A 12,659-nucleotide genomic window follows, 5' to 3' on the forward strand; every position below is an offset into this window, starting at 1 on the left:
GAGCCTCGTCCTCATCATCTGCATTCAGCTAGCAGAAGAGGACAGTATGGAGACAGCACTCTGCCCACAGACGACACTCAAGACCAAAGTTTGTATTCTGCTGGCAAAAACTAGTCACCTGGCTCTCTCTAGAAGCATGGAGGTTGGTAAATGTAGTGCCCAGCCAGGTGGTGACTTCCCAGTAACAACTGTGTTCTGCGGAAGGTGGAGCATAAATTGGGGCGGGGGGGGGGGGGAAGGGGGAGCAGCTAGCCATCTCTGTCACAAGGGTACAATTGTCAAGAAAGCCAGTTCTAGGGCCCAGTCTGGGACTTGGATCCAGACCCCAGTTCGGCCACTCACTAGCCGTGCAAACATGGGCATGGTATTTCACCTCTCTGAGACCTTTTCGTCATCTGCAAATGGGGATAATGGAAGAATCTGTCTCACAGGGTTGTCGTGAGGTTTAAGAAAGATCATGCACCTACAGCCCTTGCCACAGTGCCTGGCACATAGTGAGCACTCAGCAAATGGTGTTTTCATTATTAACTATGGAGAAATGCCACCATCTCACTCAGTGGGAAGGATAAGTTTCCTTCAGTTTGCAAGAAACAGATGTATAAGTTATCTCAGTTAATTAGAATTTATAAGAGATATAGGAAATAGGAAGGAGCAGGAAAAAAGACTGAGCAGCCACACAGGCAGCTCCTTGGCACTAGAACATTGCATAGATGATGGAAAGGGCTCTAATTTGGGGACAGCAGTCCTGGAAGGTGCTTACCGTGAATTTCTGACTCAGTCAACTGTGCCCATGGCGGTGGGAATATATCATACAAACATGGTGACCTGGCGTGAGAAAATGCTCCATGCTTCTTTGTTTGTAAAGAAACAGTGGTTGGAGCCAGCATTCAGAATATCAGGAATAGGGCAAATCATTAAAATTGTCACTGGTAAAAATCTTCACATTTATTGTCTGCCTTCAGTTTGCTATGAATTAACTTCGCATACCAAATCTTATGAATGAGTGCTTAAAAGTGGAGTACCAAGGTCAATTCCCTTAACCAGTATCCGTGGTTGAAGTTTGTCTACCTTTACCCATCTTCCATACTGCCATCAGAGTTCTTGTCCCCAAACAAATCTGATTATTTTACTTTTCTGCTAAAAGTCTAAATTGCTTCCTTTCTACCTATAAGTTAAGCTCCTATTTCTTAGCTTGGCATATTGGGCCCTCCAGATGCTACCACCCCTGACTCATCTTCTAGCCTCCCTTCCACCCCCCTTCCACTAATGCTCCACCACACTGGATTTTCTCTGTTCTCTTTCTCTTTTATGACCATGTCTATGCTGTTCTCTACTGGGAATTTTGTTCCCTACTCCATTACCGCCTGGCAAATGCCTATTTATCCTCAAAGCCCCAAATCACTTGCTACCTCCTTCTGAAGCTTTTCCTGGATCTCCCAGTCTCTGCCTCCAGTCCTCATCATCACTCGCCTAATCCGGGGTGAAGCCAACTACCCCCTCACCTGACTCCCAAAGCATGTAAACATACCTCTATAGTGGTGTTTATTATTTTACATCCTGGTTGTCCAAGAGTCAGTCTCCCAGGCACAGCTGTGAGCCTCAAAAGCAGAGAATAGGTCTTATTCATTTTTTACATTCCCACGGCCCAAGAGAGCATCTGTCTCATTTAGCACCCAATACCTGTTTGTAGAAGTTTATCAGAAATGAAAACCCTGACACCACAGAGGAATCTGGAAAATGGAAACAAAATCTGCTCATTCTCCACGTGTTTTTCTTATTATGCAGGATCTTTACTTCCCAAGGGTTATTTTATGGTGGATCCATTTAGCCTATTCTATAGAGTATGAAAGAGAAATAAGTCTACATTTTCTATAAAGTTACATGACAAAAGCTTCAATTCTTATTTAAGATCTAGGAAAAGTGTATGATTTTTTATAAGTCATGTGATTCTCAAACATCTTCTCTTATGCTTTTTCTCTTAATGTGTGTCATCATCCAGGGAGCAATGAAGTCGCCAAGGGACATTAACTGGAGACAGGGGCTGGAGTGATTAAAGCCACATTTCTAAAGATGTGGACACAGACCCTAGTTGGCTTTTGAAAAACTAATGTCTTATTACCAGACCTCCTTTCTGCAGAGGGACACTTCCACTTTGGACTTTGTGATCGAAGTTGGCATTTGGAAATGTGTGTGGGCTGGTATAGTTGTCACAATGATCAGAGGGTGCTGCTAGCCCTTAGTGGGTGGGATCCAAGAAAGCTAAACACGTTGCAATGCATGGGTCAGTCTGCAAACTGAACATTGTCCCACCCAATGCCAAACCACGCCCCCTCTGATGATAATCAGTGAGTTAGGGGATATATAAGCCCCCTCGTTGAGAACCATTGAATTAACTATTGATATGCTTAAAGTCTCTTTTTCTTTAAGATGAGATGAGAGCGAACCATAGAAATCCAAAAGGAAGCTCCTGCCTCCGTTTAAAGAATTTTGATTTAACGAAATTCACAATTTTTTCTTCTGAGTGCAAAATATGGGCTTATAGCACATTCAATGGAAACAGGAGACTCCTAAAGGAATCACTAAGAGAAAGCATTTAGTATGCCCTCTTGCTCATGAATATGAGAAGAATAGCAGAATAAAATGACCCTTCCTTTGAAATGCATTTAATTTAATAAAATATCAAATTAAAGGTAGGACAGTCTTATCCCAAGTACAAAATCACCTGCAGAGTGAAAACTGAAACACGCACAATTTCATTAGCCTTCCATTCATGAGGCATAATATAGGGAGAATGCCATTGTAGCATCCAGCTGAGCAAGGCTATTTCCAGGCCTTGAGAGAGCTTTACATAGTAACCTTATTTGTCAGTGTGGATACAGGAAATGATGTGGAGGAAAAAATCTCAGTCAGACAAAGCATTTAGAAACATTTATCCTTTTTATTTATTTTAACTTTATTTATTTTAATTTTTATTTATTTTTTTTTTTTTAGGAAGATTGGCCCTGAGCTAACATCTGTGCCAATCTGCCTCTATTTTGTATGTGGGGTGCCACCACAGCATGGCTTGATGAGCCGTGTGTAGGTCTGTGCCCAGGATCTGAACCTGCAAATCCTGGGCTGCCAAAGCAGAGTGCATGAACTTAACCACTATGCCACCAGGCCAGCCCCTGAAACATTTATCCTTTTAATTATCCATTGTTGGAATGAAGATATTGCCTTTTCAAATAGTGTTTTGTCTGCTTTGTTAAATATTCTTAGCAGTGTATGGAAAAGCATGTCGGTTGTGACTTAGTGATATTTATCAAATTTGGGGATTCTGCTAAATCCTGACCGAGGGTGTGTAGAATCATAGAACTTTAGAACCTCTAGACTTCACAATACTTAGCAATCACGAAGCCCAGTTCCCTATTTGGCAGATGAGGAAACTGAGGCTCAGGGAGATTAGGGACAATGGAGGTGCTGGCTCTCTCCAGGGCCAGGAAGAGACAAAACAGCAGATCTGGGTAGGTTTGCTCTGTAGGAGGAGCTCTCAGCATCTTCCAGTTATAGACTGTCTTTGAGAACCTTTAATTATTTTCTGAATAGATAATGGCAATTCAAAACCTCGCTCATTTTACAGCATTGTTTAGCTGTTAGTACTAATACAATGAGCTCCTGGCCAAAAAAGAGAAAGAAAAATTGGGGCAAAAACAACCAACCATGCAATTTATAAAACTACAAAACATAACCATCTAACACTTGAAAAACATGTCATACTTCATTAAGATACTGTGTTGCATTCAACTACAGTCATTGCAGAAGGATGGAGCATCATTTACCTTCTCTGGCTCTGTGGGGTCTGCACAAGCTCATCCTTAAGCGCCCCCCTCATCCCCACCCCTCGTTATTTACAAATGAATTGTACACCTAACATTTGCTTTGTGCAAGTGAATTTTAGACCCAGGAAACAATAGCGCATATTTTAGGATGTTATAGCAATAGGCTTCAAGTTTAATGAGATTTGGATCTAATGTAGCAATTTGGAAGTCTCCTCAAGCTTATTAAAATGAGATTCTACCCAAGTTTACAAGCAGGTACAATAACAGTTGGAATGTGACCATGTCGTGCATACAAGAGGCTTTTCTGGAGTCTATGTAAAGCAAATTGCTTATGTAATATTCTCCTTTCCTTTCCAGAATTGTCTTCTGTGACCACTGACACTAGAACAAAATGTCCCTGTTCGACAGGTATTGTAGGTAATTAGCTTAAAATACAGCTGATTCGTCCTCTGCTGCTTCCCCCCCCCCCCCCCCGAGGCGACCTGTATCTGAAAGCTTGTTTTAAAGCCATTCAACAAGCAAGAAGAACCACACCTGTTGAATCTGATTGCCTCCCCATTAAATCAGGATGAATAATTTAATAAGAACTGCTTATGCACACACACTCCAGTGACTGGTTGAAAGATAAGACTCTCAGGCTGCTGGCATTTTCGCCATTTCCAGCTGGTCTTAAGCGGAAACTTGTTTTTTTCCTCCAGTGGCAGTAAGCCAAATAGCCCTGTGACCTCGGGCTTCACCTAAGCCCTTAGCGTACCAAGACCTTTCCCCTCTGGCAAAGGCCATTGTCTCTTTCGTAACTGTGGCAGACACTGTTGGTTGGCTGCTGAGCTGAGCTTCATAGGCCCCATCTTCCTACAGGTTGAAATAGGCAGATATTTATATTCCCAGCATCCCTTGCAGCCAAGGTGGTCATGTGACCCAGGTCTATCCAGTGAAGCATAAGGTAAAATCTGCTGAGGGGATTCCGGGAAATCTCCTCTTCCCGAATTGAGAAGTGGTTTGGCACTGTAAGGGCTCCGGAGCCAAAAAGCCAGAGTTTGAGTCCAAGCTCTACCGCTTCTTGTCTGTGTGACCCTGATAAAGTTAATTATACTCTCTGTGTATTAGTTTTTCTTATCTGCTCTAGAACTAAATGAGTTTACACTTGCAAAGTGCTTAGGATAGTCCCTGATATATACTAAATGCTCAAAAACTGTTAGTTACGATTATAATTAATAAAAGATGGAAGGCATGTGATGAACATTTCTGCTAGCTGCCTTTGGAAATGGCTTTGTGAGGGCATGATGCTTGGAGTTATGGCAACCATTCTGTGACCATGAGGGGAAGGTCTAGAGAATTGCAAAGACTCTGACTCAGTGTCCTTGCGTTGTGAAGATGATGACCCAAACCTGGGACTGCCTAGCTCAAGGTTTTCTTAAGTAAACAATAGATATCCTCATAGTGGATTTTCCGTTACTATCTGCTGACCGATCCCATCTAATATTGTCATTATTAACTCAGGGTGTAAGCCCTGGCCTCTCTGCCTTCAGCTGTCGGCTTTGCTCACCATGTACTGCTTCCTCCTCTGGTGGAAACTTTTTAGGACGTTCCCTTCTAATAGTCTGAGACTGACTTTCTTTAATCTGCTCTGGGACCTCTCTTAAATAAGCCTCCTGGGTGGGCATCAGGGTTTAATGGGGAGAGGGAGTTATTAACCCCTCATCCTACTTCATTTGAGCAAGATCCAGCTGTAAAATAGGCAGGCCCTCCTGGCTCCTGAAGGGCTGGCCACTGCATGAAACACCCTAATGGGCTGTAGGAGTCCCAATCTGGCAAGCCACAGGCTGTGTCTGAGGTGGCTGTGGGGGTCTCTTCAATCTCCAGGCACTGGGGGATCCCAGGCCACCACATGCATGGATGGGGAGGAGAATTGAGTACCTCCACCCCCCCGCCCCAACCAAAATATCACATGGTGCTTCTTTGCCAAAATCACTGTACCGCCGGCACGTCTCTGTGCCCCTAGAGCACTTATGCTTCTTCTCACAAAGTTTGTTCTCCACACTTCTTTGCTTTCCAGACCACTCCTGGGAAGACTGTTTTGAAAAACATTGAAGGCAATGATCTTGTAGAATGACCGAGGAGGGAAGAAGTACAAAAGGAGAAGCCTGTGACTCCCTCTTCTCCAGACAACTGGCTTCTCACTGGCGCCTTGTGTCTGTTTCTCTATCCAACTTTGGTGATAAGCTCCCAAGAGTTTCTTTCAGTCTGTTCTTCACTGAAACCGCTGCAAAAATCAGTTAAAAACAAGGATAATGAGAAGGGGTCACTTTGTAGCTCACCTGGGTTCTGCAATTAAATCCAGCTCAGGTCAGAAACAAGCCATGAGACCCAGTGGCTGTCACCTATCAGGAGACCTCAATGAAATGATTGTGAATATTTCCAATGCACTTGTAGACAATTTTTCTATCATATAAAATTCAGAATAAGAAGGAAGTTTCTCTGGGGAAATTTAGAAGAAAGAAAGGCACATTCACCTATTGCCTGGATCTGTTTTCATTTTTTAAGCATATCAGCGTTTTTATTGTTTAGCTAACCACTCACAGGTGTCAGAGGTAAGGATCAACACATCACCATGGGCTACACTCTCAGAAGAGACTAGGCCCTCTGGAAGCCGACGTAAAGGATTTAGGTCATTAAGGTGTTGGTTAATGAATTGACCAGTGCTTAGCACCCTATGTCCTGCCGACACCCAGGACCTGCTACGGGAGGGAACAGTTTGATTCTGTGTACATGACAGACGTACTGCCGCGCACATCACTATGGCACGACCCAGGGCTGGCCCGGGACCTGGGTTTGCAGAACTGCCAGAAACAGAGCAATGGAAGCTCCTTCACGGCTTTTCCACCCCACAGTGTCAGCCTCGCCTAAGCCCCCTCTTTTGCTAAACAAGTCGTTTTTTTCCTCCACTGTTTCCCGAGTCCTTAATCCTTTTACTGAGAAGCCAGAAAAAGAGGTCAGTGCAAATGGGTGTTGAAAAGAAAAACCCTGGGTCTCTTTTAACCAAGCAAAGCAGAGCATTTCTGCATTCTGGCTGACACAGAAAAGCCCTGTCTCTAAGTCCCTGCTCATGATGACTGCCTGCGGACTTGCTGGGAAGAATTCTGGCTGATATTAAATGCCATGATCACGTATCCTGGGAGAAACACTTGAAAAGTACCCAGAGCCAGTTTTTTGGGAGCAAGTAGGCCAAGCAGTCTACTATACATTAAGTTTAAATGAGAGAATATATATAGGAAGGTTTTAAGATCTGTCAAGCCTTAGGTGTGTGCCTAGCACTCAGCTAAGCCCCCTAGCACCGAACGCAGAAGATCCAGAAGACGCGCTCCTTATCTTCCAAGAACTTAGACACAGGACCATACGGTACAAAATAACTAAACAATTTAAGTGCTTGGCTGTGTGGTAGTAAGTAGAGCTGTGCCAGCTGGGCAAGAGAGAGCACCAGGGCTGAGGTGTCAAGGGACACTTGGTGGAGGAGCTACAAACCCAGTGGCTGGTGCCGTGTAGGAAGATCATGAATTTAGAAAGGACCGAGATGGGGCAACTTACTTATCCACAAACGGTATCTGTGTGGGTCAGGAATGCAATCAGACTACTTACGTTGGTCTGACTCAAACTCTGTACTTAGTTCAAGGTGTGATTTATAGCTTCAAACACTTTTACCTATAAACACAGAGACGCTGCAAAATGATTTGAGTATTTAAGATAAACAGTTGAGTCCTGGTTTTACTATAGCATGTGGCTGTGTAACAACTAATGTTTGATGACTCTTTCTTATTATGAAGATGACAAGTCAGGACTTTAGTTTCCAGGAAACGAACATTCATGGCTTTATCCCCTCCTTGCTAGAGAGACAATAAAAGGAGGAACTGAATTCATTCCATCCATAAATTTCACTTTGCCTTGATTCCCAAAGAAATGAATGAGTTTTAAGCAGCAGTTGCTGAATGCTTCTTTGCTTTGTCCTGACATGCAGGCTATTTAAAAGGAAAATCAAGCCAGGGAAGTATTTAGGGGGAGGAGTACTGACACCTGCAAGTTACTTTGAAATGCATCAAAAAATAAGCCGGATTACTGGGTGGATAGATATGCAGATAAGTGATAAGGCAAGTATGGTAAAATATTAACGAAAAAAATCTAAGTGGTAGCTATAAGCATAGTCATGTAAAATTATTTTTTTTCCCTTTTTTTTTCGGAGGAAGATTAGCTGTGAGCTAACATCTGCTGCCAATCCTCCTCTTTTTGCTGAGGAAGACTGGCCCTGAGCTAACATCCATGCCCATCTTCCTCAGCTTTCTATGTGGGATGCCTACCACAGCATGGGGTGCCAAGCGGTGCCATATCTGCACCCAGGATCCGAACCGGCAAACCCCAGGCCGCCAAAGCGGAATGTGTGCACTTAACCGCTGCACCACCAGGCGGGCAGGCCCCTCGTGTAAAATTATTTTAACTTGCAACTTTATTATTAAAAATTATATAATAATACAGTGAGGGAAAACTGAGTCAGAGGTTTTTTTCTTGCCCTTTCTTCTAATAGTTAAAGATCATTATCGGAAAGGATACAGAAAGAAAATAGCTTGGCTTAGGTCCTGGACACAAATGAAAAGTAAGAGTTGCGTATGTGATTTTTTTTTTAAGGAACTCTTAAATCTATCTCTACCAGCCAACTGTTGATGCCAAAAATTCCACCATTAGAAACATGGTCTTTTGAGTTGAGGTTATTCTATAAAAACCTCCTGGGGTCCTTGGGGGACTACCAGATTAAACTCCATTAGTCATTAACGCTCAACAGCAAATAACACTTCCAAATAACATGTGACTAAAAAGCTTGGGATAAGGGAGACAGAAAAGAAAACCTAAGCCCTGAAGGTTTCAGGGGAGGAGTACAAGATGCTGAGAGAATATCTGCAGAGGCATTAATGATCAACTTCACCTTCTTACAAGGTTACTTTGGGCCAACCCAAAGCCTGATTCATGTTTGCTGCTCTTGATTTCTAGATAAAAATTCTCCTAAACTCCAATGGCGGTGTCCTATTGCAATTTAAAAAGGCTTATGAACTGCCCTTCTATAACTCTTGCCTCTCGATACTAAGGACTCAAACCCAAATCTTATCCCCAGAGGGGACACTTGGTACCAGGGACTGTTCATCTATGGTTAGGCTTAAACTTTGACTTACCTTTCTTCTGTGGAGGGTAATGCTTTTATTTTTGTACATTTATCTGTTTTTCTATCATCAGAGACACCCTTTTCTTAGCCTGGTTTCTTCAGAAAGCAGAACCTGAGGCAAGAGTTCATATGCTACTATTTTATTAGGGAGGGTACACCAAAGATCAGGAGTGAAGGACAAGGAAAGTGAGACAGAAAAGGAGACAGAACCAACACAAAGAACTGTACTGAGCTGGCCACGACTGAGCACAGCTGATCGTTTGATATCACAGGACCATCTGCCATGGAGCCACGTAAACAGTGTCTCAGGAAAGTCCCTCTATGGGAGAAAAGGGGAAGAATTTATCCCCTGCTCCCACATCCCGTCGGTCAAAGGTTCACTCTATAGAGTTAATTCTCTTGCACACCCAGGTGTACACGTGTGAGGGTTGCTATGAATGTCTATGTCTCGGTATCAAAGAAGTCCCAGAGTAACAGGCGAGTGAGGCACAGCATGGGTGTGAAGCAGAGCTCTGTCAGGTTGTGCCTTTGTGAGCTGCTTGCTGCAGTGACAGCTGGAGCAAGAGACTGAAACATCTAAAGCGGTGGATGAGAACGGTCTAATGTAGGCCACCACGTACCAAGCAGCCTGCTCGTGCCATCCGTCATCTGACTCACCTAGTACACTCTGGAGCCTCTATTTTTCTGAGAACAAGATGCCCTCACTTTTCCCTGAAGGGGGAGGTCTGAGTGTAATCAGTTACAGAGTTTCCTTCAAGGTGGTGGCAGCTGAAATTTCCAAAAAGACCCAAGGCAAGAGAACTAGTGAAATAAGATGCAGTCCCCCAGGAGTAGCTTGTCCTAAGGACATAATTGACATCCACCACCCCCTCATCCACCTTAAATCCCGTTTAAGATTTCCATCCCTTGGCCAGCACTTTGCCACGGTTCTGCGCTGCCTGCCTAGTGGTACAACCAAGGTCTACATCCCCAAGGGGTCTGAGCTCTTCACTGCTTGGCCCTTGGGCTGTGATTGCTATAATTACCCATTTTCTATGGATGCATCAAAATATATCTTCAAGAACCCTGTGGATTTCAGACATACTTTTCCCTGCTCTCATTGTGCAGTGACCACAGTTCCTCATGGTATTCAGTACAGTAACTCTTTCTTTGCACCGGCACAAGGAGCCCAAAGTGACCCGCTGGGAGCTGCAGTTTCAAGTTCAGTGGAAACCTTACTGTGATCTCTGGACACAAGGCCTCTAAACCTGGAAAATTCTGTTTGTGGGGATAGAAAACACAAATTCTACAAGAAGCTTCCTGGGAATAATGATGAGAGAGGCCACGCCTCCTTCCGAGACCCACGTGTTCTATTCTAACTATTGGGGATATAATGCCATATAGTGGCTGACAGTTCAACAGACATGCTGCGTGCCCGGAGGAGAGGGCTCCGACTCTGCAACGTGTTTTCCCCAGGGTGTGACTCACCTGAGCTTCTCCCAGCCTAGTCCACGTTCTATTAGACTGGCTGCTTCTGGATGACAGGGGACATGGTGGATGCTGCAGTCAGTGCCTGCTGTCACACCTCTTTTGCTGTTGCTGTAAAATGGACCTTTTGGTCTTATGTAATGTTTCGAGGGCTACCACGTCAATATATCAGGCATTCTGAAAGAACTTGGATGGTTATGCTGGTGGAGGCACCACGGGAAGGGAAAGCAAACCCATAAGCAGAGTAGGTATCACTTCCAGAAGAGATGTATTGCTGCCCATCAGGGTAGAAGGGACCCATATAATTGCCCTGCCATGAAGTGACTGGAGGGTCTCATTGAAGAATGATGCTATATCAAGGAATCAATGTCGCTCTCTGCTCTGGCAGTGCCAGTAGTTACAGCAGCCTTGGTAAGGGGGAGGCCCTACTTTTGGGCCTATGCACAGGCTCCTGCCTTGCTACCTTGGGCACTCTGTTTATGGGATCACTGCACAAACACTGGGGAGCTGAGGAGAGAAGCTGGTTTATATCCACAAGATGAGTCATCTGTCCACCTGCTTGTTGAAATCCTCCTCTGTGGTGGATACTCTTTGGTGATCATTAATATGAGACACAAAGATCTGGACACTTTGTGCCCAGCCCCATAGGTCAAGCTACATGTGTCTTCTCCACACCTTCTTGCTCCATCTGAAGGGATAATCCTCCAAGAAACTGCATCTCAAGGATTGTATATTGTATTGGGATGGGAGAAAAATATGGAAGAATTTCTCTACCAGTGGTGGAGAACTCCTGTTTCCCACTGGTCAAAGGTTCAAACCACAGGATTGTTAACTCTCTTGCATTTCTAGGCTGTTGCTCATGCATGGACACCCAGTGGGGTCCCATGCCTTTGTGTTAACAGGGAAGCCCCTGCAAAAAGGTGAACAGCTTGCAGTGAAGTTATGAGGCTAGACAGTGGCAAATGGCAGCTGTGTGAAGTCCACTGGCATCCACACAGAGCTGGTGACCACTGTAGCAGCTGGAACAAGACAAATGAGGCTGAGAATAACTGAAGGAGAAGGTAAGTGTTTGACACGCCTCTCAAAAGCACATTTCCAAAGGAGTATGACCAACTGTCTCCAGGCTACAGGGATCAATGGAGCCATTTTGTCCTTAATATGGAGATTTGCTGGCTCGTAGGACTCCATCTTTATTACTCCCTCTCCACAGCCTCTCATCCTGTAGGTGTTCTTGGAAGTCCAGGGGGATATCTCAAATGTGTTTGGGATGCCTTCTGGGCCCAAGCTCACTGTGACAATGCCTCTGCCCCTGCAGGCTGACAGCCCTGTTATTGCTGAGGCTCTGCTCTGGAGACAGCCTTTCAAAGTGCATTGGCCAGCTAGCACACGGCCAAACGGAAAGGAAGTGGTGTTCTTCTGGTTATGCTCTCTTGTGGGGGTAGCCTCGTCCTGCAGTGGAGTTGTTTGGGCTTCGTGGTGTTACAGGGTTTGAGGACACTGCTTTTCCAGTTCTATTTATTCTTCTCTCTAGGGCTAGCATATAACACCAAGATAATTGGGCCAGGGTGGCTTCAGATAACAGCCTCTGTGCTGAACCAAGAGTCATTACTCCTTTTGATCCTTAAGTCCTTTGCTAAGCCCAGCTTGCTGTGCCAGAATTTTTCTTCCCTAAGGACAAGTTTTCTCCCAGGGACGGCACAGCTCTTGCAATTTAGTATTTGCTACATCTTTCTTCTCCAAATCCCTTTCCTCCAGTTTGCCAGAGGATTCAATTCAAGTTCTTTGTCCCGGAGGTTCCTGAGGACTCTTGTAAACCAGGACTACAGAGGGCTGCAAGGTGCTGTCACCCAATTCCTCCCACCAGTCATGTCGGACCCTCAGCTCTGGCCCAACCCTTAGGGCTCCCTAATCCTTAGGAAAGGAGAACAGAGAAAACATCTCCTACACACACACACACACACACACACACACACACACACACACTATTGGGTTAGTGATTTAAAGATTTAAGTTGGCAGCCATTTTTTAAAAACTGTTAAATGTTTACAAAGCTTGAACCTGCACAGCATCCTTTCCCACTGTGTTCACTTTGATGATCACTTCCTTGTTGGGTTTTGGTACCCCTCAAGTTAAAACATTGGCGCTTTTGCAATACACAGAGACCAGGAGGC

Source organism: Equus quagga, chromosome 2 (assembly GCF_021613505.1).
Source record: "Equus quagga isolate Etosha38 chromosome 2, UCLA_HA_Equagga_1.0, whole genome shotgun sequence".
NCBI classification, from domain to species: domain Eukaryota; kingdom Metazoa; phylum Chordata; class Mammalia; order Perissodactyla; family Equidae; genus Equus; species Equus quagga.